At 36.0% G+C, this 21946-nt stretch overlaps 1 long non-coding RNA gene and 1 pseudogene across 2 annotated transcripts; one reads left to right on the top strand and one right to left on the bottom strand.

The window, feature by feature from the left end:
* Positions 1-1780: 1780 nt before the first annotated feature.
* Positions 1781-21879, bottom strand: LOC140624118 (uncharacterized). 2 transcript variants are annotated; one of them, XR_012023642.1, is made up of 4 exons: positions 21808-21872; positions 15324-15457; positions 5781-5846; positions 1781-3834 (listed from the first exon to the last, which is right to left on the bottom strand). It is a non-coding gene; the product is annotated as an uncharacterized lncRNA (long non-coding RNA). The 2 variants fall into 2 exon arrangements; XR_012023643.1 differs by lacking the exon at positions 15324-15457 and having other exon boundaries at positions 21808-21879.
* Positions 11870-13399, top strand: LOC140624488 (elongation factor 1-gamma-like; annotated as a pseudogene).
* Positions 21880-21946: the final 67 nt, after the last annotated feature.

Below are 21946 nucleotides of genomic sequence, written 5' to 3'. Positions count from 1 at the left end.
AAACTGGTGCAGCCACTCTGGAAAACAATATGGAGCTACCTCAAAAAGTTAAAAATAGAATTACCCTGTGGGAAAAAACTTTAGAAATAGCTTTCGATCTTGTTGGATCTTCACATTTTTTAAAAGGTTTTTAAAACCCCAGGATCATGACCTGAGCCACAGGCAGATGTCCACCCACTGAGCACCCAGGTGTCCTTGCATCTTCACATTTTTATCTTACTCTGAAATATACTACTACCTAAGTCTAGTGTTAGGAACATGCACTATGATGAAATGTTTGAAAAATGAAAGAATTTAAACACAAATCTGGGAGAGAAATCTTTATCATTTTAAATCTTTCTGAATTAACCAGGATAACAGCAACATAAAGGTGCCTAAAGGCATCACTAGCAGAATTTAATGTGGAACCACAACCACCACTTAGAGAACTACTTCTGCCAATCACAGGGAAGACAGATGGCAATGAACGTAACAATGAAGGATTGTTTCTACTTAATCTGTAACTGCTGGGAGGTATACACACTAATGATGCCTTGTATACTAGTGAGTCTGAAAATTTACCCTTTAATTTTTATTAAACTGTTTGAAAAATGTTTGGTATCGGCAACTATTATCTATGATAGGTCCAAGTAGTTTGAAATAAATTATCTTTAATTGAGCCAAGAACAACTCACATGGGAGCAATAAGGAGTAGATTCCCCTTAAAATGTTTAATTATGAGATATTTTAAATGCGTGGAAAAATATATAACAACAGACACTCGTGTGCTCATAACCCATAGTTACCAGATATTGCCATATATATGCTATGATCTGAATGTTTGTGTTTTCCCAAAATTCATATGTTGAAATACTAACTTCTAAAAATTATGATATTAGAAGGTAGGGCCTTTGGGAGGTTTTTAGGTCATGAAGGAGGAGCTCTCATGAATGGGATTAGTGTTCTAACAATTGACACCTCACAGAGATCCCTCACCCTTTCCACCAGGAAATGGTACAATGAGAATGTGCTATCAACCAGGAAGTGGATTCCTACCACAACATGACCATGCTGAAGATATGATTTTGGACTTTTAGCCTTCAGAACTGTGAGAAATATGTTTCTATTGTGGTATTTTGTTATAGCTACCCAAGTGTACCAAGCTTGTACTTTTTTGGAAAAAAGGAAGTATCTCATATACATCTAAATCACTTCTTCTGTGTTTCTCCCTTCCTCCCTTTTTTACCACCAGAGATTATCACCATTCTGTGGCTGCTGCAACTCATCTCTAGATATGTCTTCATACTTTTTAAACATATGCATAGAACTGTAGGAATAAAGAAAATTGTTTTAGACATTTTTCAATTTCATAAAAATTGTATAGTATACATATCCGTTTGCAACTTGCTACTTTAACTCAATTTTAATTTTTATATTTATCTGTTTTAATGCATGTATATTAGTTAATTCATTTTAATGTGTATATTATTTCATACTGCATGAAAAAAGCCATTTTCTCTTTTTTATTGATGTGCATTATTAATGATTTCCATTCTATAAAATGCTATTGTAATACAAGCATTCTGTGCACAAGTACAAGAAATACTCTAGTATAGGGGCACGTGAGTGGCTCAGTTATTTAAGTGTCTGCTTTTGGCTCAGGTCATGGTCTTGGAGTCCTGGGATCCAGCCCTGCATCTGGCTTCCTGTGTAGCAAGGAGTCTGCTTCTCCCTCTCCCTCTGTGTGTTCTCTCTCTTTTTTCAAATAAATAAAATATTTTTTTAAAAAGAAATACTCTAGTATATTTATCTAAAACTAAAATTGCTAGATCAAAAGTGTGCATTTTAGCGATTTTAATGAATATTGCCAATTGCTTTCCTGAATGATTTTTCCAAATAATACTCTCATTTGCAGTGAATTTGAAAACAGCTCCAGTTACTTCACATACTAATAAGCAACACTTTTAATTTCTGCCAATGTGATAAGTATGAAATGATTGTTTTAAGTTATATTTCATGAAACTGTTACCATGAAGGATCTTTTCATCTAATTTTTAATTAAAGAAATATCAACATATAATTGAAGAATTAAGCAATTTTTCTAGTTCTCTCTAGGGCAAGAAGGAGGAACAATCCCACCATTTCAAGAAAAAAGAGCCATACTTTAATTTTAATTTCTTTCCATATCCATTAAATGCATGGCAAACAACTGGCCCCAAATATAAAGAGAAACAGTAGCTATAGAAGAGAGGGGAGGTGTAAGTACTCACTCACCTGGCTGTACAGAATGTAGCACTGACTTCCAGCTTTCCACAACAATTATAAGACCTTATGAGAAGGCAGGAAAAGGCACATTCAGAAGAGACAAAGCAATCATTGGGATTGCTTGGATCTGACACAGATGTTGGAATTATCTGATAGGGAATTTAAAATGATTGTGATTTACATATCAAAGATGCTAATGAAAAAGGTAGAAAACATGCAAGATCAGATAATTTCAGCACAGAGATAAAAATTATAAAAATGAACCAAATTGAGGGACACCTGGGTCGCTCAGTTGGTTGAGTGTCTCACTCTTGGTTTCAGCTCAGATTGTGATCTCATGGATTGTGAGATTGACCTGGTGTTGAGCTGCACACTCAGCATGGAGACTCTGCTTGATGATTCTCTCCCTCTGCTCCTTCCCTTACTCGTGCATGTGCTTTCTCTCTCTCAAATGGATAATTTTTTAAAATTATATTTATTTATTTGAGAGAGAGAACACAAGCAACGAGGAGAGCAGAGGAAGGAACAGAGTCCATGCTGAGCAGGGAGCTTGATGCAGAGTGTGATCCCAGAACACTGGGATCATGACCTATACCCAAGGTAGCCACTTAACCAACTGAGCCACCAAGGCACCTGATTTTCAAATGAATAATAAATCTTAAAAAAATGAATCAAATATAAATGCTAGAAATGAAAAACACTGTAGTAAAGAATTTTTTTAAAAGACTCATCAGTAGATGTGGCATAGTAAAGGAATAAGTAAACTTGAAGATAGGACAATAGAAATGATACAAAATGGAACATACACATACACACACACACACAAAGAGAAAAAGAGAAATAGAAATGAGATATTAAGAGATATGGGACAATAGTTAACATTTTAACATAAGCATAATTGGAATCCCAGGAGATAAGAAAGAAAATGCATAGAAGAAATCGTTGAAGAAGTAATGAGCAGAATTTTCCAAGATTAATGGCAAACTCCAAGTCACAGATTCAGAAATTCAGAGATCAAACAGAATTAATCCCACCATATACCCACCCCCTCCTTAAGACATGTCATATTCAAACTGTTAAAAACAATAGACAAAGAGCAGATCTGGAAGGCAGCCAGAGAAAAAAAAAATTAATGTTATTCACAGAAGAACAAAGAAAATATTTATGGCAAACTTCTCTTCAGAAATCATGTAAGCTAGGAAGGAAGCTTCTAAAGTTCTTAGAGAAAACAAACAAAAAAAACCTGTCACAGCAGAATTCTATACCCACTGAACATAAATTTCAAAATTAAAAAATATAAAAAATTCTCAAACAAAAAACCTAAGAAATTCATTGTCAGCATATTTGCTCTACAAGAAATGATTGTTTAGGCACAACTAATATATCGGAGAAAAACTGAATCTGTACAATGAAATGAGGAGTACAAAGAATGAAATAGGTGGGAGCATGGAACAAGGAATGCAGATTGCTTCCACAGCCTGAAAAAGGCAAGGGAACAGCTTTCCTCTTCAGTGCCTCCAGCGGGAACTGCCTTGCCAACATCTTGACTTTGATCCACAAAGGCTGATCTTGGACTTCTGACACGCAGGACTGGAAGATAACAAATTTGCATTGTATTAGACTACTAAGTTTGTGGTAATATGATACAGCATCAGTAGGACACTAATATAGGTGCATATTGTAAATATTAGGGGAACCATAAAATATCTTTAAAGACATAAATAATAAAGACAATGAAAATTTTTAAATTCTTGGTTATTGTAAGAGAAGGCAGAGAAGAAAAATAAACAAAGAATAGATAGAATAAGCAAAAAGCAGTCAGCAATGTAGATTTTATTGCGACCATATCAATAATGACCTAAATGGGAATGGTCTAAACACATCGATTGAAATAGAGGTTGCCAAACTGGATTTTAAAAGCATACCAAATCATAAGAGGTCTGTGTGAAACCATTTTTAATATAAAATATATAGGTTGAAAGTACATGAATGATGCAAGCACTAGCCAATAGAAAGCTGGAGCATATTGATATCAGACAAAGTAGATTTTAGAATGAAAAGTACTAGAAATGAAGAGGGTCAGTACTTAATGCCTAGGGGTACAGTTCTCAAGAGAACGACTCTAAATGTGCCTATATCTAACAATAGAGCTTCAAAATACATAGGATGTATACTGAAGAAACTGAAAGGAGAAATAGATGAATCCACAATTATAGCTGAATACTTCACGACGCTTTATTGAACAAAGTAAAAGGTCAATAAGGATAGAGATGATCTGAACATCATAAGCCAACTACATCTAGCAGAGAGCAGTCTATCAAGAAAAATAGCATATACTTTATTTTCAACATAAATGGAATATTCACCAAGACAGAGAATGTTCTATGTCAAAAAAGATACCTGAACAATTAAAAAAAAAATCCTACAGAGTATGTTTTTGGACCGTAACAAAATTAAACTAGAAATCAATAATAGATATCTGAAAAATCCCCCAGTATTGGGAAATTAAACATCATTCTTATAAAAAATATTTTATTTCTTTATTTGACAGAGAGAGAGAGAGAGAGAGAGATAACAAGCAGGAGGAGTGGCAGAGGGAGAGGGAGAAGCAGCTTCCCTGCAGAGTAGGGAGCCAAATTTGAGGCTTGATCCCAGGACAGTAGGATCATGACCTGAGCCAAAGGCAGATGCTTGATTGAGCCAGCCAGGCACCCTTAAATAACATTATTTATAGAATTTATGCATCAAAGAAGAGTGTCAAGGGAAACAAAAACATATTTTGAACCAAATGAAAATTAAAACTACATCATATCCAAACTATGTACCTGATACGAGTTCTTAGAGGAAAAATTACATGGTTAAAAGCTCATGTTAGAAATGAGGAAATTCTAAAATCAATATCCAAGCTTCAAAAAAAATATCCAAACTTCCAGCAAAATAAACCAGTAAAAACAGCAAATAAAGAGAAGGCAATAATAAATATAAGATGATGTCAATGAAATTGAAAATAGAAAAACAGTAGAGACAATCAATGAAACCAAAGTTTCTTTCAATAATATTGATAAATCTCTAGTTAGAATGTCAAAAAAAGTAAGAGAGAAGACACGAATTACCAATATCATAGACGAAGATATATCACTATAGTTCCCACAGATTTTACAAGGATAAGTCTATAATGCAGCCCCCCAATGACTTCTAACGATCACCACTTGGTATTCATGCTCTTGTGTAATACTCTCCCTTTGACTATTAACTGGCCTTACTGACTTGTTTATAATGGAGAGATTATTCTAGATACAGTGGGATATCTCTTCCAAGATTAGGTTATAAAAGTACTTTGATTTTCACTTTGGGTCCTCTCACTTCTTTTTTCCTATAATCCTTGTCCTGGGGAACTCCAGATACCATGATGTAAGACAACTTTATGGAGGACCATATAACAGGAGACTGATGTAGGCTAACAACAATCTGAGTAAAGTGGATTCCCCCTCTTAGATCAAGTTCAGATGAAATCATTGCCCTGGTCAATGGCTTACCTGCAACCTCATAAGAGATCATGAGCCAGGCTCTTTCTTTGATTCATAGTTTCTGACCCACAGAAACTGTGAAGAAACAAATGTTTAATGGTTGAAGCCTCTGTCTCTAAATTTTAGTGTAATTTGTTACCCAGCAATAGATAACAAATTCAATAAGGAGATAAAACAATTCTATGCCCATAAAGTTGTATTATAAATCAAATTGATACTACAAATAAAATGAGCCAATTTCTTGAAAGACAAACTACCAAACATTACTCAAGAAGAAACAAATACCCTAAATAATTCTATACCTTTTAAATAAATTGAATGTATAGCTAAAAATCTTTTACACACACACAAACAACAGGCTCAGATAATTTCATTTATGAATACTACCAAATGTTTAAGGAATAAATAATAAAAAAAGTCTCTTCTAGGAAATATCAAAGGAGGGAATATTTTCTAACTCAGTTTCTGAGAACAGCATTATCCTAATATCAAAACCACGAAGAAAAGTGTTGTGAGAAAAGAAAACTACATGCCCTCATGGACATAGACACAAAAATCCTCAAAAAAAAAAAAAAAAAAAGATCTTTGCAAATCAAATCCAACAATGTATATAAAGGATAATATATTATGACCAGTTTGGGTTTATCCCAGAAAAAAAAAAGCTCATTTATTACAAAATCAATTAATATAATGCAAGATATTAACAGACCAGGTAGAAAAAAATTAATTTTAATATATGTAGAAAACAATTCAATAAAATTAAATATCCATTTATGATACAAACTTTCAGCAAACTAAGAATAGAAGGTAATGTATTCTCTTTTTTTAAAGATTTTATTCATTTATTCATGAGAAACAAACAGAGAGAGGCAGAGACATAAGCAGAGGGAAAAGCAGGTTCCCTGCAGGGAGCCTGATGCAAGAACTTGATCTCAGGACCCTGGGATCATTACCTGAGCCAAAGGCAAGATGCTCAATCATTGAGCCACCCAGACGTCCCAAAGGTAACTTATTCTACTAAAGGACATCTATAAAAGCCTACACGTAACATCATACTTATTAGTGAAGACTGAATGCTTTCTCCCCAAGATCTGTAGCAAGGCATGAATGTCATTTTTCATGACTCCAATCTAATATCGTACTATAAAATCTATCCAATGCCGTAAGGCAAGAAAAAAAGAAATTAAAAGCATACAGATCAGAAAGAAGAAATAATTCTTTTTGAAGAAAACATAATTGTCTGCTTAGGAAATTTCAAAGAATATATAATAAAAATTAAAAAAAAAAGGGGGATCCCTGGGTGGCTCAGCAGTTTAGCACCTGACTTCAGCCCAGGGTGTGATCCTGGAGTCCCGGGATTGAGTCCTGCATCGGGCTTCCTGCATGGAGCCTGCTTCTCTCTCTGCCTCTCTCTCTCCCTGTCTCTCACGAATGAATAAAAAAAAAAAAAAAAAGAATATATAAAAATGCTCCTAAAGCTAGTAAATCAGCTTATCCAGGTCACAGTATACAAAATCAACACCAAAAGAAAATTAATTATATTTCTGTAAATTATAGGTAACCAATTGTAATATGCAATTCCAAGAACAGTACTGTTTATTATTACATCAACAAATTTAATATGGAGGTATAAATCTGAAGGGAAGAAAGTAATATATAAGGTGAAAACAATGAAAGATTGACAAAAGTAGTAATAAATAAATTGAAAGATATACAATGTCCATGGATTCGAAGACTCAATAAATATTAAGATGTCAGATTTCCTCAGTTTCACTCACTGATGAATTCAACTAAATTTCAATAAAAATCCCAGCAGAGTTTTTATAGACATTGACAAGGCTATTCTAAAGTTTATTCTTTTTCAAACACTTGGTGATCTTTGAATACCTTTTAAAGTCTAAGTATTAGGCTCTGAAAAGTTCACTGAAACCTCTGTATGCGTTGGTGAGGCTTGCCATTTTAGTGAGCTTCACTTCAGGATGACAGCACAGAGCTTCGCATTTTGCCGGAAGACACACATACCAGTATTTGTTGAGCTTATCTTTGGGCTCTTCAATTTCTCTTGGAAAGAACCATTCGGTTTATGACTTATGATGTGCTGATAAATGCCAGGCTTTACACATTTTGTTCAAAGGAGCTGGGAAATAAGACTTGGGTAGGGAAAGTGCTTCACTATATAAGGGGTAAAATTTCACTTAATATCTTTTTTCTTTTTTTCTGCAATATCTCATCCCCACTTTCAATTGACTAGTTTCTCTGAATCTAGAGTTTCTCTAGTTCAGTTTATCCCAGAAAAAGGCTTCTGGTTTCCCCACAGGGAATTGGCAGGGAAGCAGAGGAGACTTTGGTTCTAACTCCATTTTATGCTCACTTTAAATTGGCCACTGTACTTTTCATCCCATCTTTCATCTCCTCTGGAAATAAATGATGCTTCCATCCTGAGCCTTTTATAGGTTTTACTTGCCGAATTAGTGTTCTCTGTTATAGGCATCCTCTGTGCTGGAATTGAAGCTTAAATTCTTTTTACTCCTTTATGTCAAAAAACCCTAATTTGTCCACTTCAATAATATATCTTACAAATATTTATGGATATCATTCATTGACTGGTTTCCTTTTCCATTGATACCCATTTACTATTATTTTAGTGCAGCTGCATAAGGCAGTAAAAATAAAGAACATTTTAATTCAAACCATTTAATTTTATGTTTGAGGTTGATATGATCATTGCTTATTCTCTCTTTCTTTTGTGAATTGTCAGTTCATAATCTTTCTCCATTTTTCTATTGGGTTGTGTGTGTATGTGTTTGTGTTTGTTTGTAGGCAATCTACTTCCTGGGAGACGAAAATAATTGGAACAAGAAAGAAAATTGTATCATAAGACACAGAAACATGACATCCCTTTTGATTAAGAAGAGCAAAATATATTTATTAAAAATCTTTCTAATTATTTAAAAAAGTGTTATGGAGCTCCTACTACATGTTACACATTATGCTAAGAAGTGGAGATTGCAAAACTTAATTTTTATTTTTCTCAAAATACAAGATTCAATTTTTGTGGCCCTTCAGATGCACTAAGCCCCATCTCACCACCTAGCTTAGTTGTTTGCACTTCTCCTAGCCTGAGCATCCCTACATACAATTTTGATTGAGATTGCATTGGATCAGCAGGCCAGTTTGTGGAGAATTTCTTTATAAAAACTGTATTTTTCAACAATGAATATTTACCATTTTAACCACTTTAAATATATAGTTTAGAGGCATTTAAGTACATTCAAACTGTTGTACAACCATCACTACCATCCATCTCCAAAACTTTTTCATCACTTCAAACTGAAACTCCATATCCATTAAACAATAATTACCCACATCCTCTTTCTCAGAGCCCCTGACAGCCACAATTCTGTTTTCTAGATCTATGAATTTGACTATTCTAGGTATCTCATTTAATGGAATTATACAGTATTTGTCCTTTTGTGACTGGCTTATTTCACTTAGGATAATGTATTTAATGTTTATTCATGTTGTAGCATGTGTCAGAATTTCCTTGTTTTTAAGGCTGAATAATATTCATTGTGTGTATATACCACATTTTATTTATCCATTCATCTGTCAATAGACACTTGGGTTGCTTCCCGCTTTTAGTTATTGTGAATAGTGTTGCTATGAATGTGGATATACAAATATCTGTTTAAGACTGTGTTTTAAATTATTTTGGAAGTAGAATTGCTGGATCATACGGTAACTCTATTTTTAGTTTTTTGAGGAACTGCCACAACATTTTCCATAGCCGCTGAGCCATTTTACATTCCCAGTAACAGGGGTTCCAACTTCTCCACATCCTTGCCAACACTTGTTATTTTCTGTGTTTTTGATAAATAGCCATCCTGATGGGTGTGAAGTGGCATTTCATTGTGGTCTTAATTTGCATTCTCTAATGATTAGCTGTGTTGAGTGTCATTTCATGTGATTATTACCCTTTTGTATATCTTCTTTAGAGAAATGTCTATTCAAGACTTGCCCATTTTTAAGTTGAGTTGTTTATGTTTTCTTGTTTTTGTTGAGTTGTAGGAGTTATTTATTCTGATTATTAACCCTTTATCAGATGTATGATTTGCAAATATTATTCCTTTTTGGGGGGTTGCTTCTAATTCTATCGATGCTGTCTTCTGATATGTAAAAGTTTTTAATTTTGATGTAGTTCAATTTATCTGTTTTTCTTGTGCTTTTTGTGTCACATCCAGGAAATCACTGCCAAATCTAATGTCATAAAGCTTTTTGCCCATGTTTATTTCTAAGAGTTTCACAGTTTTAAGTCTTATATTTAGATTTTTGATTCATTTTGAGTTATTTTTTTACATATGATATAAAGTAGAGGTCCAACTTCATCCTTTTGCATGAGGATATCCAGTTTCTCCAGCATCATTTATTCACTCATTAATTTTTGAAAATCCTTGGACAGTGTGTCTTCAAATATTGCTTTTGTCATATACTCTCTAGCCTCTTTCTCTCTTAGAAATTTTAACAATATACAGTATATCTCTCACTCTTTCCTGCTTTTTATCCCTTTTCTCTCTGTGTTTCAATCTAGCATTTTACAGTGATTTACATACTAGCTCACAGTGATCTTTGCTGTGTCCAGTCTAATAAGCCTATTTATTCTTAATTTTGGTTACTATATTTTTTAGCTTTTCTGCCTCAAGAGAATGAACACTATGGGCTGACCTAAATTCCACAAATTAGGAGTACTGGCAGAGAAGAGGAGGAAGGAAGGAGAATAAATGCATAATATTTCTAACCCTTGTTTCCTCCCTCTATCCCTGAAGAGTGTATTCCTGTAGCATTATGTTCTGTGAGCCAACTCTCTTAACAAAAATTTATCTGAGTTCAGTAACTGCTCTTCTCTTACTCTTTAGGCTTAAAAGAGATTATGTATCCTGCTAGTACCAGTTTTTAGACAATGCAGTAACTCTAGGGTTTTCCTGATAATCCTACACTTAGCTTTGTCCTTTCATTCAGCACTCCTCAAATCGCTCAGTTTGGGTGAACTATTTTTTCTATATTGGACATTAACTGTAGTGAATTCTATATATAGGAAATTTTGGTTTATCAATATTTTCTTTACTGATTCCAGGAGTTTGTCATACTTTAAAAGATATTGTCATACAAGTATTGTATAAAGTGTCTCATGTTTCCTTTTACCACTTTTTTTTTCATGCTATATTATCTTTATGTATAAAGACTTCTAACCATATCAACAAGAGACCAATTCATCCACTGCTCTGTTTGGCTGCCAGTGTCTTGTCTCTCCATCAATGGTGAGGTAGATACCCTTACCATGGGGAAGAGAAATCCACGGTTTATTGCCTTTGCCAATAACAAAAATGTTGGAAGCTTCAAATTTACATTCAAATCTATGATTCATATGGTATTTCTTATGGTATTAGAAATAAGGTATTACTCATTTCCCCCTCCCCCACAGTTTTGTGGCTATTTTTACTGGTTTATTTTCTGTTTGACATTTTGAAACTGCTTATCAAATAAAAATATAATACTGGTATTTTTATTGAATAAATAAATATAAAATTTGTAGATTAACTTAGGGGTAAGTGAAATCTTTGAGTTCACTTAGTCATGAATAGTACTATTTCCATTTGTTTAAGTCTTCATTTGTATTTCTCACTAGTTTTTGTTTCCTTTGGAGAGGTTTTTTTTTTTTTTTAAAGGTCCTTTACCCTAGATATTTTACACAATTGTTACTGTAAATGTTGTCTCCTTTCATTAGAACTTGTAGCAGGTTTTGATTTACACATATGAAGCCTAGTTATTCCTGATATGACTAATTTTGAACCCAGCCACTTTATCTTATGTTTGTAATAGTTATAAAGTCTCCAAGTTTTCCTTTTAACCAGCTTCTGATAAGAGAAAAACAGAAGCAGCTCTCAGATTCTGTGTTCAACAGAAACTCTAAACAGGAGGTGATCCTTTAACTGAGTCCAAAGGTTCAAATGGGACTCTGACAGTTGCAAATAAAGGTAAGAGATAAATGGGAAGAATGTTCCAGGTTATGAAAGGAACAGCTTTTTCTTTGTGGAATCACGATGCTAGCCAGGACCCTATACACATATCCTGAAAACTGGAGGGCCTTCAAGCCTCTCATTGCTGCTCAGAACAGCAGGGTTCCAAGTACTCTCTGCACTACCCCACTTCCACTTTGGCCAAACCAACTATACCCCTGAATTTCTTTTTTTTTTTTTTAAGATTTCATTTATTTATTCATGAGAGACACACACACACACACACAGAGAGAGAATGAGAGAGAGAGAGGCAGAGACACAGGCAGAGGGAGAAGCAGGCTCTATGCAGGGAGACCGACGTGGGACTCGATCCCGGGACTCCAGGATCAGGCCCTGGGCTGAAGGCGGTGCTAAGCCACTGAGCCACCCAGGCTGCCCTACACCCCTGAATTTCTTCATAAATTTCCTTCCAGCAAGATTCCAGAATTTGAAGGTGACGATGGTTTCTCTGTGTTCGAGGGAAGTGCCATTGCCTACTGTGTGAGCAAAGAGAAGCTACAGGTAAGTACCACAGAGCCAGCAGCTCAGGTGGTACAGTGGGTGAGGTTTGCGGATAGTGACCTAGTGCTCCAAGCGAGTACCTGGGTGCTCGCCACTTTTGGCATTGTGCACCACAACAAGTAGGCCACAGAAAATGCAAAGGAGATGAGGCCAATTCTGGGGCTACTGGATGCTTAAAGATGAGGACTTTCATGGTGGGCAAATGTGTGATGCTGGCTGATATCACAATTTGTCTGTCATGGCTCAATAAACAAATCCTGGAGCCTTCTTTCCACCAGCCCTTCTCCAACACTGACCACTGGTTCCTCACTTACATTAACTAGCCCCATTTTGGGGCTATTTGGGGGGAGGTGAAACTCCATAAGAAGATGGCCCAGGTTGATGCTAAAAAGTTTTCAGAGAGCCAGCCTGAAAAGGACACCCCATGGAAAGACAAAGTTTCTTGAGAAGAGAAGCGGAAGCCCCATGCTGAGTGGAAAGTGGGAAAAAAGGGCTGCTGCCCCTGCTTCTGAGGAGGAGATGGATGAATGTGAGCAGGTGCTGGCTGCTGAGCCAAAGGCCAAGGATCCCTTTGCTCACTTCCCTAAGAGTACCTTTGTGTTGGATGAATTTAAACACAAATACTCCAATGAGGACACCCTGTCTGTGGTGCTGCCACTTGTTTCAGAGCACTTTGATAAGGATAACTGGTCTCTGAGGTATTCTGACTACTGCTTTCCTGAAGAGCTCACCCAGACCTTCATGAGCTGCAACTTCATCATCAGAATGTTCCAGGGGTTGGACAAACTGAGGAAGAATGTCTTTTCCAGGTGTCATTCTCTTTGAAACCAACAATAGCAGCCCCATTTCTTGAGTCTGGGTCTAAGGCCAGGAGCCTGCCTTTCTGCTGAATCCATATTGGCAGGCGGACTTCAAGTCATATATGTGGCAGAAGCTGGATCCTAGCTGTGAGGAGACCCAGATGTTTGTTCAGGAGTACTTTTCCTGGGAAGGGGGCCTTCCACCTTTCAGCATGTGGGCACAGCATTCAATCATGGCAAGATCTTCAAGTGAACATCTTTTTCCATCACCTAGCTGCCTGCACCTTCTTAAAAGAAGATGGGGATTATTAAAGGAAACTGAACATTGAGGGAAAAAAAGAGGAAGGAATATAAGATAATGGTTAAAAGAGACAAAGTTCATGGTCAGCTTGAGAGCTTAGATGTCATTCAATATCATGGGGCAATGGGCTATGAAATGGAGAGTGGTGAGACATGAAAAAGATAAGAAGCAATGAGTTCATTTAGGGCCCTAAAAGAAGGAGCTCAAGAATCATGTTAAGAACAGTGGAAACAATTGAAGAATTTTAGCAGAAGACCAGGTATGAAGACTATCAGTGTGGAGAGTGAAGTTTTATGGTTCAAGTGTGTTGGTACAAGTGTGTTGCAATAATATGAGATATAAACTTTGTGACACAAATAAAGAGGAATGCATGGGTTGAAGACCTTTTAATGAGGTAGCATCTGCAAAAGTTGATGACTAACTAGAAGAGAGAAAAAAAAGAGAGGGAGAAATGAAGGATTCTGGCTGGAGCAGTGCATGGAGCAGGGAAGGATTTGTGAGAAGGGGATCTGATCAGATTTGTTGGGGGTGCATTTGAGAAGTCTGTAGAACATATACATATTAATTTACAAAGTAGGTCTATGTGTTAGATCTAGTCATTCACTTATTTGACAAATGTTAATTAAATGCCCTTTCTAAATCAGATGCTTTCTCCCTGGCAGGAAGGGAAATTGGAATAAGGCTCCTGCACTACTATAACAATCAAGATAGGACATTATGAAAATATTTATTACTTACATATTTTATATCCAGAAAGAAAACAAAGTGACTATTATGGGCTGTATTATGTCTCTTTAAAATTCATGTGAAGCCCCAAACCCCAGCACCTCAGAATGTAGATGTATTTGGAGATAAGATCTTTAAAGAGGTGATTAAGTTAAAATGAGACTGTTAGAGCTGGGCTCTAATCCAGTGTAACTGGTGTACTTATAAGGAGAGGAAGAGGCACCAGGAATGCCCACATACAGAGGAACAAATATATAAAAAGTGGCAAGAGAGTGGCCATCTGGAAGGCAACAAGAGAGGCCTCAGAGGAATCTAATCCTGCTGGCACCTTAATTTTGAACTTCCAGCCTCTGGAAGTAGGAAAAAATAAATTTCTGTTCGTTTTTTTTATGATAGTCAATGTGATATTTTTTAATAGCAACCCTAGCAACAAATACAGTGATTAATAATTAAAACATCCATGTACATGTACACAGAGCAAATAAATTAATGATAAGGAGAAATCAAGAACTAGACAAAGAAGATGCATAAAAATTCCTTGTTTCCAAATTTATTCAGGAATAGTTGACAAATATTGTTCATTTGTAGTATACAACAGGATGATTATATGCATGCATATATACACACATGAATGTATACATACATATATATAGAATGATTTCTAAGATCACAATAATTAACCATCACCTCACACAGTTAGCTTGCATGTGTATGTGTGGTGAGAAGGCTTAAGATTTACTCTCAGAAACCATTAAGTACACATCACTGTGTTATTAACTAGAGAAATTATTTGTCTTAAATATTTTTCAGAGGTAACTAAATATTTAAATGTAAAATTAAATTGGACTGTATTCTTTCAGCAAAGGATATAACTTATTAATAGAACTTTAAAATGTTTGATTCATTTCTTTTATTGCCCTTTTCTTTGGTCAAATGAACTTTGCATTATTCTTGAGAGTCTTGGAATGATTCAAATCCAGGGATAAAATATGGAAATTAAAATGTTTCTTATTCTGTGACATGAAGTAATTAGATGATTTGCTTCAGTATGTTGACCTTTCATTTATAAGCTATTTTTTGAAACATATTCTTAATGTATTATACAGAAGCAATGTTCTCAGAAGGGTAAATAACAAAGTTAATGACTTACTATTTTTTTTCTTTTAGTAAATGCCAGTTCTTCAGCCTTTAACAAATTATTGCCGGAAAATAAGCTCATACTTCAGTGTTTCTGGAACATATAGTTTGTGATACCAATATGAAAACACTAGCTGTGAAAGAAAACTGGATAATAAAGATGAAGTAAGCCAAGAGGGTAGCTTCTGTGAACCACTTCAAGCTACTTTATTCACAATCACTGCCTCTCTTCTAGAATGTAGACAAGATGTCCAACAAAGGTCACCCTTAAATGTTTCCAGAAGCCAAGATTTAAGTAATGTTTTTTCTCATTGGTGAAATATACTTTTTAAGAAGCATCACTCAGATTATATTTTAAAAACATCTGATTTTTCCATTTACAGGCTTGAAAAGTAGCACAATGGTGCATTTGCAGAGGCAAAGTAGGCCTCTGTTAGCCTGGGCCTCTGATCTGGATAATTCAATCGTTTGGAAGCAAGTTCAAACTGACTTAAGAGATAGAAAGAACCTGGGATCCCTGGGTGGCGCAGCGGTTTGGCGCCTGCCTTTGGCCCAGGGCGCGATCCTGGAGACCCGGGATCGAATCCCACGTCGGGCTCCCGGTGCATGGAGCCTGCTTCTCCCTCTGCCTGTGTCTCTGCCTCTCTCTCTCTCTCTGAGTGACTATCATAAATAAAAAAAAAAAAAAAAAAAAAAAAAAAAAGAGATAGAAAGAACCTGCTGGTACTTATGCTGAAAACTCCAGAGTGTTGGTAGACTACAGGTACAAATTAATTAGGTTTCTACTCCATCTTCCAGGGATTCTTTTGGGAATTCCTCCTTAGCTTGTTGACTATGTTGTAACAGGCCCTGACCTCAATAAATTAATTATGGCCAAACAAGACCCACCTCTAGAGCCTGGAGTGGGTATAATTCCTAATAGCCTAAGCAAAGGAGATATTGTAAAGATCCCTCTATCCTATTGAGATCATTTTTATTTTTATTTTTTAAAAGATTTTATTTATTTATTCATGAGACACACACACACACACACACACACACACACACACACAGGCAGAGGGAGAAGCAGGCTCCATGCCAGGAGCCCGATGTGGGACTAGATCTGGGGTCTCCAGGATCACACCCTGGGCTGAAGGCAGGTGTTCAACTGCTGAGTGACCTAGGCATCTGAGATCTTTTTTATTTTAAATAAAAATGATCCAGGCTCATTTTGAAAGATCTTACTGGTTCATAAATCTTATTCTATTAAAAGTCAAATAATTTTGCTTTGAGAATAATATACACTTACACACATACAGTACATTTGGCTCATAATGCCCAAGCAAGTCTATGACAGATAGTATTGCTATTTCCAATACTACTGTGCTTATTTTGAAAAGGGTAGGGGTGCCTGGGTGGCTCAGTCAATTAAGGTCTGCCTTCAGCTCAGGTCCTGAACTCATAGGTTCTGGGATAGAGCCCCATGTCAGGCTCCCTGCTCAGCAGGGAATCTGTTTCTCCCTTCTCTTCTGCGCCTCTCTCTGGTTCATCCTCTTTCCCAAATAAGTGAATAAAATTTAAAAGAAATAAAGGAAAAATATAGTAGACCATCTAAGCTTAGGTTTTCTAAGAACCCACTGGTTGGTTTACTGTAGAGATCAGACAATTATAAATCAATACTTTCAAGGCTCCTTTAGGGAAATACATTTTATTAGGTGCTAATTTGGCTGATTAGACAGCAATCAGACTTCTTTGTATTCTAAATAAAGCAGTTAATATGACAATATTATTTCATTTACTCTGATTAGGACTCTTGATTAGGTCATGAAGGATATTTAAGATAAATGGTGACAAGTCCGAGAAGAAGTTGGGAATCTGATTTAGAGCTGATGTTGTCTTACTTAACTGTAGTTAATGCCACAGAAGAACTGAGAGGAACATTGTTTGTATTGATGTCTTAATATTTATTGCATGGATACAACATTGTCCCTATTGCACAGACTCTCATATATACACTCATTCAACAATGATTTCCTCACATTCAAAGATCTTATGATTCAATGGGGAAAATACATACATACATGAATTTAAGTCGAAATGCTTAAAAGAAATATAAGTAATATTATAATAGAAGAAGGGAGAAAGAACAATGCAAATGCATTGGAAGATGTGGAAAGTCTTCCTAGAGGAAAGTTCTTTCAACTGGTGCTTGAAAGATAAGAACAGTGGTTCAGTAGAGGTAAGTCAGGGCCCCACCTACTCTTAAGAAGAGCGATGCCATAAAGTAGCAATAGATGTGAATGTGCATTGATTCCATGATGGGAAATGGATGGTATGAATGGAATATTATGATCAAATTTACAGTGGAAGGTCTTGAATCTCATGGTAAGAAATTTAAACTACATTTTATGACTAATGAGGAATTGTTGAAGAATGAACAATAAGAGAGTAAAAGATTATATAGAATATTGATTATATAGACTAGTAACTCTTATAGCTGCATGAAGCATTGAGCACTGAGAACTTCCAATACTCAAAAGAAAGGAGGAAAAGAAGGCAGGAAAATCAGTTATCAACTGATTGCAGTAGTATTCATGAAAACTATTTTCAGAATATCATTAGAGTGAAAGGAAGAGTCGAAATTCAGAGACATTTAGGAAATGAAATTAATAAATTTTGATGATGCAAAGGATGAGGTGAATGTTGAAGTCAGACATAGCTGTGGTGGAGATTGCTAGTTACCTTTCAATATTTATTCTCTTTGTCTTATACAGTGCCCAGAATGTTAGCTGGACACATCAGCTAAATGATGATACTTTCAAATCTCCATAGCTTGGTATAGCTTGGTTATGGCCATGGGATTAAATACAGGCCTGAGAGGCATAAATGCAACTTCTAGAAATTCTCATTAAAAGAGAAATGTTTCCCTCTAGCATTTTTTTCCTTCTAGGTGCTGAGATATGGATGGGACATGTGACAACACCACTGATCCTTCCTGTACTATGAAGCGGAAGTCATGTGCTACATGTGCTGCTCTTGCTTGCCTTAAAAAGTGGGAAAGTGGAAGTGAATCACTGGTGATGGTGGAGCAGCCTGGGAATACTTACTTCTGGCTGCCTTTTACCTAACACAGAAGTAAAGGTGAAAGTATCTTTTTGTCATTCACATTTTAACTTTTTTATATTATATATACCTAAGCTTATTCCTGACTCATTCAGTGACATCAGATTTCCTACTTGAGAAATTCTATCGTAGGTTGTCTTTTAGTTTTGTTGACTGTTTCTTTTGCTGTGCAGAAGCTTTTTATCTTGATGAAGTCCCAATAATTCATTTTTGCTTTTGTTTCCCTTGCCTTCATGGATGTATCTTGCAAGAAGTTGCTGTGGCCAAGTTCAAAAAGGGTGTTGTCTGTGTTCTCCTCTAGGATTCTGATGGATTCTTGTCTCACATGTAGATCTTTCATCCATTTTGAGTTCATCTTTGTGTCTGGTGTAAGAGAATGGTCTAGTTTTATTCTTCTGCACGTGGCTGTCCAATTTTTCCAGCACCATTTATTGAAGAGGCTGTCTTTTTTCCAGTGGATAGTTTTTCCTGCCTTGTCGAAGATGAGTTGACCATAGAGTTGAGGGGCCATTTCTGGGTTCTCTACTCTGTTCCATTGATCTATGTGTCTGTTTTTGTGCCAGTACCACACTGTCTGGATGACCACAGCTTTGTAGTACAACCTGAAATCCGGCATTGTGATGCCCCTGGCTTGGTTTTTTGTTGTTGTTGTTGTTGTTTTGTTTTGTTTTGTTTTTGTTTTTGTTTTTGTTTTTTTAATATTCCCCTGGCTGTTCAGGGTCTTTTCTGATTCCACACAAATCTTAAGTTGATTTGTTCCAACTCTCTGAAGAAAGTCCATGGTATTTTGATAGGGATTGCATTAAATGTGTAAATTGCCCTGGGTAGAATTGACATTTTCACAGTATTAATTCTTCCAATCCATGAGCATGGAATATTTTCCATCCCTTTGTGTCTTCCTCAATTTCTTTCAAAAGTATTCTGTAGTTTTTAGGGTATAGATCCTTTACCTCTTTGGTTAGGTCTATTCCTAGGTATCTTATGCTTTTGAGTGTGCGATTGTAAATGGGATTGACTCCTTAATTTCTTTCTTCAGTCTCATTGTTACCCCAAAGATACAAATGCAATGAAATGCCGGAACACCTCCACCCCTATGTTTATAGCAACAATGTCCACAATAGCCAAACTGTGGAAGGAGCCTTGGTGTCCATCGACAGATGATGGTTAAAGAAGCTGTGGTCTATGTATACAATGGACTATTCCTCAGCCTTTAGAAATGATAAATACCCACCATTTGCTTCGACATGGATGGAACTGGAGGGTATTATGGTGAGTGAAATAAGTCAATCGGAGAAGGATGAACATTATATGGTTCATTCATTTGGGGAATATAAAAATTAGTGAAAGGGAATAAAGGGGAAAGGAGAGAAAATGAGTGAAAATATTAGTGAGAGTGACAAAACATGAGAGACACCTAACTCTGGGAAATGAACAAGGGGTAGTGGAAAGGGAGGTGGGCAGGGGGTTGAGGTGACTGAGTGATGGGCACTGAGGGGGACACTTGGCGGGATGAGCACTGGGTGTTATGCTATATGTTGGCAAATTGAACTCCAATAAAAAATTAAGAAATAAAAAAATAATAATAATAAAAAAAGAAATTCTATAGTAGTTAGAATGAGTGTTATATTTTAAAGGTAAACCATCCCCAAGTTTCAGTGACTCAAAGCAACAAAGGATTTTTTTTCCCGCGATGTCACATGGCCATGCCTGTCCTAAAGGGAATGTAGAAATGGCATCCCCTTTGTTCCCAGAAGGACAAGAGAACCAGAAATATTGGTGAACACTATTAATATTTACTACTCATTTTTGAAAAGTGATGATGTCATTAATCAGAGAGCGAGAAAGGAGGAAGAAGGTAGAGAAAATGAATTTAATTATGGATATCTTGCCCATGGAATTCAAGTTCTTTGGATGGAATGTAAAACTGGAAATAAGGATCTGGAATCTAGGTGTCAGTAGAAGAAAAGTTGAGATTCATCTACATGCATATAGAATTTGAATCTCTGGGTGACAATGAGACTATCTGGAGCCAGATTGCAGAGAGAAAATATGTGACAGTATCTCGTAAAATTACTACATTTACATGTGCAAAGAAAAGAAAAGTATCTAATGAAGGCATGTGAAGACTGGTCAGAGAAGCAGCAGGAAAACAAGGACAGAGTGGGATCACAGGACCCAGAAGAGAATTTTGCAGAGATGTGATGTCAAACAAAAAACCCATCGATTATTGGAGAAAGCAAGTTTCAGAGCTGTGGTGGTTGGGGAGCCAGACTGCAGTAAGTCATGAAGCAAGTGGGATGAGGCAGGAAAGGTGAACTGAAAGTACTCGTGAGGTGTTTGGAGAGGGACAGAAAAACAGATCAACAGAACACCCAGGAGCTCAGCCAACCTTACAAAGATCTAGGAAGATGAGAATTTTGGAATTAACATTTTATTGGACAGTTATATAAACTTTATAAGCATCCTTTTTAAACCAATATTAAATATTAAAGCAACCAATCCCCCTGCATTTATACTATTATCTGTGAGACTTTCTTTGGCAGAAACAAAACAGTACAAAGGACTCAAATCATTCTACCCCAGTAGGAATGTAGTGTGCAGGACAATAACGATAAACCTAATAGCAAAACAAAACAACAAAAACCCGTGAAAACTCAGTGTAATCTGGCAACAGTCTAGAAATAAGCGATGCTGGTTGTTCAATCTTGAACTGCTAAACCAACGGGAGTGATTTTCAGCAAGGCTAATAAAGAACTCAGTCTGCTGGGGATGGTCTCTTGGCAGAATCATTTTCCTCCCTGCTCCTGCCTTCCTCTGTGTTATTCACCTACTTCAGGACCAAATCATTTTTACTTAGCAACAGAGTAAATTTTCTTACTTCAGTTATTTGCCTCAAGTTATTTTTTGCTGAGCATATAACAGAAGTGTAACACTGAGGTATGAATAATAAACGTATAAATTAGGGGCAACTCTGAAGTGGTAGACAGTAAATACACTCATACACAAGTCCAAATTAAATTTTACTCCCTATGTGACAAAATTGTGCATAATGTGTGTGGCAGGCTGAAAAATCAATCAAAGAGCAATTAAAAATTGGAAGTATGATGGATTACTAGTGAAGAGCTTCAATTACAAATTCTAGGTGAATCAAGCTGAATTTTCTACTTAATCTTATGAAAAATCTTTTCCTGTTGAAAGCACCAAACAATATCATTACATACATGTTGTGATTATAGGAATCACTAAAGAATTAATTTTTGAAATTCATTTCTGTAGCTATATATATTTTAATTTATTTAAGAAACTGGGTCATGTATACAGATTCTTTCAGTAGCAGATTTATAAACTATACCTTGTGCCTCACTTTGAAGGAAATTTGAATTAAGTAATTTTACCTTGTAAAATAATGAGATCTTTGGGGGAGAAAAGTACAGTCCATATTATATTAAGATAGAAGGAAATTCTACTATCTTCCAAAGTGCTTAGTAACCATCGCTAAGGAAACAATTCAGAAGCCTATTTGTTGAGCTTACA

This window comes from Canis lupus, chromosome 34 (genome assembly GCF_048164855.1).
Source record: "Canis lupus baileyi chromosome 34, mCanLup2.hap1, whole genome shotgun sequence".
NCBI lineage: Eukaryota > Metazoa > Chordata > Mammalia > Carnivora > Canidae > Canis > Canis lupus.
Note: the sequence above shows the minus strand (reverse complement) of the source record. Positions and strands in the feature narration are given on the sequence as shown.